We start from the raw sequence: 5,716 nt of genomic DNA, 5'->3' as shown, positions 1-5,716 counted from the left end.
GCCTCCGCTCGGTCTCCTTTTTCCCCGCAGCAAGGGACGGGCTGAGTCGCACCAGAGAGGACCGGCTTCTTTGGCTACTGCGGGACTGACCTGTAGGAAGCTCTGGAAGGAAGGGGACCGGCTCCTGCTTTTGGAGACCTGGCTGAGAGTTCAAGCATCACCCCCGCTGGGTCGGCCGCAGGATGTCAAGCCGGGACAGGCAGCTCATGGCATGTTTTTTCCTCCTGGCAGCAGCATTAGACTCTTACTGGGGCAGCCTGTGGCAGCCCCTGGCCGGATGCTGTGCTAAGGTGGTTGTACCCGGCGGGTCATGGGAGCCATGAGTTGGATCTCGCCCTAGAGCCCAAATTCCTCCCCCCGCCCCCGCGGACACTGAGTCCGGCCTGGGTGGCTATAGCAGAGCGACCTGGTTGGGTAACCTCACCCGAAGTGGGGAAGTCCCCAAACTCTGCGGCGGGGGGAAGGGCCTCAGTGGGGAGCTGCCCCCCGCCCAGCGGTGACGGACTCGGTCAATGCTCCCAAGAGACTATACTTGGGGCTCTGCGCGTGGCTTCCTGGCTGGCAGATCCATGCTGACCTGACTGGGGACCCCCACCCCGAGGCAGCGGCAGGAGGCAGCGCTGTTTGTGCCCCTGTGGCGTGGCCCCAGCTCCGTCGGGCCCCAGGCTCCGGGTGACTGCCAGGGGCTCGCATGGAACAGCAGGGCCTGGGCCACGGAATGAGGTGCTGTGGTACCCGCTCCCTCTGGGGCACCTGGCGCTGGCCACTGCCGGCAGACAGGGCTCGGGGCTGGCTGGAGCTTTGCTCAACCCCGTCTGGCCGTGCTGATGCTCTGACCTTTCCAGAGAGCTGCGTCCCAATTAGCCAGTGGACTAAGCTCGCGCTCACATCCCAGGGCCAGGGCTCTATACCCGGGTTGCTGTGGCTTCCTTAGCCAGCTCCCTCCGCCTCTTTCTCTCCCGGCACGCTCCCCTCCTTTCCTTCTCCTCTCTCTTCCCTGCTGCATTTCATCCTGGCTGGGCCTCGTGGGGGGCTGCCTGCACCACCCCGGGCTGGGGTCGGGAGGCGCTCGCTGCGCTGGGCCATCCCAGCGTGGTGCTCCCAGGTGGTGACCTCACAGCCTCAGTCTCCTCAGGACTCCCGGCAGGATGCTGGGCGCCAGGCAGCTGCATCTTGGGAACCGCCAAGGGCGGCCACGCCCCAATCCCAGGTCACAGAGCCGGTGGCCTGGATTTTCTGGCTCAGAAATCTTCCAGAGCTGGGGAAGGGAGCGGGGGGGGGGGGGGGAGAAGCGAAGGTGACAATGAGACAGTTCTAGGTTTGTGACACTGGGTGGCACCGTAAAGTCACTGCCTGACGGGCCCTGCTCTGTTGGGTAATGGGAGGGGGGGGGAGCGCTGCAAGCCAAGAGGGGAATTTGAGGCCCAGGACCAGCTAGATTTGGGAAGGAAGAAGCCGAGGCTGAACGCTGGCAGCAGCTGATGTGGGGGCAAGCTGGCATGAGCCAGCCCCCAGCTGGGATGGTGCTGGGATGTGCGTGGGCATTGCTCCAGAGTGCAGGCGGCCCCCCGGCCCTCTGCCGTTACCCAGGGCTTGGCCTGGGGGGCAGGGGATACCCCATAACATCCCCATCGCAGCGGGCGAGTGGCTCTTCCCAAGCTGCTTGGTTCTGACTGCTTCTCGCCACCTTGAGGGCTAATGATCACCATAAAGTCTCCCCTGAGATCTCAGCTGTGATATGTATTATCCCCAGCAGGGGGCAGTGACGCATGCAAGAGCCCCTCATAGTTCATGGAATCCCTTTTTGCAGAGGAGGGGGCCTGGTTGCACAGTCCCAAGTATTCGTGAATTTCTCCATTCACGGCAGGCAGGCAGCCCCCACTGGTTAACCAGGACTGGTAAGCCTCCCCCATTAATCTTTCACAGCCCTGGTCCTGAGCATAGACAGTAGGGATGTCGATCGTTTTGTCGTTGACACATTTTCCCCACAACCTGGCTTTTTAACAAAAGGGAATTTTTATGACAAAGTTTTCACTTTGGATTTTTCCCTTTTGCCCCCCACGTCCCAGCAGGCCTGGCAGTGATCAGACTTCCACCACAGACCTTACAGGAGCCAGCACCAGGCTTGGTCCAAGTGATGTTGTGAAGACCAGGACTTGAACAGGGTTCCAAAAAAAACCCACCAGATAAATTCATGGAGGTTCCATCCATCAATGTAGAGGCAGGATCTGGATGAGGCGTTTCCACTGTGACTTCTGTAATTCTCTCCCACTGTTCCAGGAGTACAAATTCTGGTACTAAAGGCCTGATCCCTGGGCCCTTTTGCACTGGGATTGTGAATGAGTGCCCTGCCGACGTGCGACTCGCACTGGACCACTAGTGTGGCTGCTGCTGTTAGTATAGCTGTTTGCAGGTGCCCTGGTGGCTAGCAGCATCCTGACACTCGGGGTCTGCGTGCACCCCCGCTGTGTGAACCCACCTTCCCACACCCCTCCTAATGTGCTGGGAATTTCTAGCAGTCCCTCCCCCCCCAGGATAGTGATCTCATGGTGCTGGTATGTGCGAGTTTCCCGGTGGCAGGGTGACGTTATGTGAGGAATGTGAACTCTGAAAATAGCGCCCGGGTGTGATGGTCAGTGTGGGCTGGTCGTGTGGATCCTGCCTTGCAGTGTGCAGTGTCGGCCCCAGGGCATGCGAGAGCCCAGGTGGGGGAGGTGGTAGCTTGTACTGGACCCGCTTCTCTGGGTGAGTGAGACCAGCCTGGAGTTTTCAGAGTTCTCCCTCCTGAAGGCGAGCTCAGGGATGCCCGGAAACCCGGCTCTTGCGCCAGCAGTCACTGGTCCAACAAAAGAACACAAGAACGGCCAGACGGGGTCAGCCCGAAGGTCTGTGCTGCCCCCAGCGGCCACTGCCAGGTGCCCCAGAGGAGGGAACCGAACAGGGAATCATCAAGTGATCGCTCCTCTGTCCCCCATTCCCAGCCCCTGGCAAACAGAGGCCGGGGACCCCCTCCCTGCCCAGCCTGGCTAGTAGCCACAGATGGACCCGTCCTCCATGCATTTATCCAGCTCTTTTTTGAATCTTAATTATAGTCTTGGCTGCTCTCCAATGGGACCCGTTTACTTCCCTTCAAACTTGCTGTTTGTTTTGCTAGTGCCTTTTCCCAAGGGGATTTACAACGGAGGGTTCAAATAAGCTTTCTATCAAAACGAGCGCTTCAGGGGGTAGCCGAGTTCGTCTGTTCCAGAAAAAACCAGCAAGCAAATGGTCTGGTCGCACTTTATAGACCAACAAAACACGTCGATGGGATCATGAGCTTTCGTGGGCACAGCCCATTTCTTCAGATGATCAAAACGAGGACAGTTTGGCCGGGGTGGCACAGAACGGCAAGTTACCGGCCGAACGTCGCAGGGTCATAGTAAGAGAGGAGCACACTCGGTAAAACCGTACGTGCCAGCCCTGGACTGTACGGGAAGTGCAGAAATCAAATGCGTCCTGATGTTCAGAACGAAAGTTGTCTGATTGTTTTGTCCTGTGTTCGTGCAATGAGTCCTCGGACGGTGTAGTGTGGCTACCTGGCGTATTCTGGTTAGGTAGGGTACGGTTGTACTCGGGGGGGGGGGGTATTTTCATTTCTTTGCCACTTTGGCCTTTCACAGACGCGGGAACTCAGAGTGCAGAGGTGCTGTGGTACCCCCAGGCTCCTGGAGGCACCCCTCGGGGGGGGGGGGCTTTGCTGTTGGCCCCATGCGCCATGGTCCAGGCTGAACTCGAGTATCACAAGCCCTGCTGTCAGCCCTATGTGCCAGGGCTTTGTTCCTGGCTTGGGGGAGGGGAGGTGGACAGGGATAAGAGGGCTGGATTTCAGCCCCCCCCCCCTTAAAAATGTTCCTGAGACCCTACGGCCTTGCCCTCCTTTTATAAAGGTCCCGGCACCAGCTGTTGGTCTCTTCACTCCCACCCCGATTGCTTTCAGAGCAACAAAGAGCCAAAATTAAACAGTGACAAAGGAGAGCTGCAATTCCCCCCCCCCCCCCCCCCCCCACCGCGTTGAGTGCCATGGCCAGCAGCAGGCGAATCAGGAGCTGGACAAAAGGACCGGCTCTCCTTAGAGGCATCATTTGTTCCAGTCTCAGGTTTCCTCTGTTGCTGGATCCAGGCCGGGAGGGAAGGGGCGCAGGGAAAGAGACAGAGTTACAGTGACACAGGTGCGGGAGCACCGTTGTAGACCATGTTACACACGGGCCCACGGAGACACAGGAAGGGCTCTGCCCGGTTGCACCCAGGCGCGTTGCTGATGGAATTCTGTGGACCCTGAGCAGTTCGTGGCAGGTAACATTCCTGCTGATCCTTTCCATCCAGGTGCGGAATGATTGGATGTGCACTGAGGCATGTGTGGATGGGCACCACCAGTAGACCCAAAACCTGAGGGTGTTCTGCTCATCAGCTGAGCGGCATCCTCATCTCCTGACTGGCCACGCAATGCCCAGCGTCCAGGGAACTGGGCTGGAGTAAAAGCATGGATGCGTGTCCCTTTCTGAGCCAGGTGTCCAGGCTAGGAGGCGGGACCTCACCTCTACGTCTGCAACTGCCCTTCCCCTTTCTCCGTGTCCGTCCAGAACATCAGTTCCCACCTTTGCATGCTTGACAGGGAATCTAGACTCCCCCTACTCCGTGCAGTACGGGGTCTCTGATCACAGTGTGATCTGAGCCCTGCATTGGTCACTAAAAGCCAGCCCCAGCCCTCGGCGCCTGTCGCGACCCAGGATGCTCATCCTGACCCACGTACACCAGGCGTTAGGCTCCATCAGGGCAGAGCCCCCGTCCCCTCACCCAGCCAGAAACACCCCATCTCCCCTCTGCACCTCCCCATTGCTGTCCTCACCCCCCTCCCAAGCAGCCCTGCTCCAGGTGGGTTGAACAGGGAGATCTGTTTCCAGCCTGGGCCCTTTCATTGCAGAGCCCGTTGTCTCTTGGGGAGACAGATGTGACAGACCCACCTTCCCATAGCCCAGACTGTGGGAGCAATAGCAGGGAGTGATCCAGCCCTTTTCGGGTGTTGCCGCTGGAGAGGAGGCGAGCTCCTCTCTCCTGCTACCGCCACCTGCCCGGCTCGGAGGCTGTGCTGAAACCCCCGCTCGTTGCTCCGCCAGTCCTGCCTGGAGCCCCGCCACGCTGCCAGCCATGGCCGTGCTAGCCTAGATGGGCCCCGGCATGGTCAGCCCCCGCTCGGAACAGCCCCGGGTGCAACAGGGCCCCAGCTCCCCCCGAGCACTTCGGGAGGCCAGCCAGGCCCTGGCGTGTGCTGGGGCTGCAGGGCCAGGCGTGGCCACCAAAGCACCAGACACCAAAGGCATCACCGCCGGGGCGGCAGCTTTCGGAGACTCCTGCAAGACTCAGGCCCCCAAATGCCCAGTGAAATTCAACTCCCCCTGCGGCGGCTCGGCTAGTCCTGGCCTGACGTGGACCGAGGGGCCTGAGATGTGGGGCCGGCTCCAGCAAAGGGCCCTTCGCCCATCCCTGCTGACCTTCCCAAAGGGCCAGGGCCAGACTTAGAAAGAACAGCTGCTCTTTTGTTGTCTGTAAAGATAGCCTGGGACGCATGCCTCAAACACGCCCCCTCCCCCCCCGGGGCCTGCTATTTGCACGGCCAGCTCCGAAATGTCAGGCCAGGTTCGCCCTCCCTCTCAGCTGCCAGCCCTGGGCTGGGGATGGC

This window comes from Pelodiscus sinensis, chromosome 27 (assembly GCF_052426305.1).
Source record: "Pelodiscus sinensis isolate ZL-2025 chromosome 27, ASM5242630v1, whole genome shotgun sequence".
Classification (NCBI taxonomy): domain Eukaryota; kingdom Metazoa; phylum Chordata; order Testudines; family Trionychidae; genus Pelodiscus; species Pelodiscus sinensis.
The sequence above is the reverse complement of the archived record's forward strand: the minus strand, read 5'-3'. Positions refer to the sequence as shown.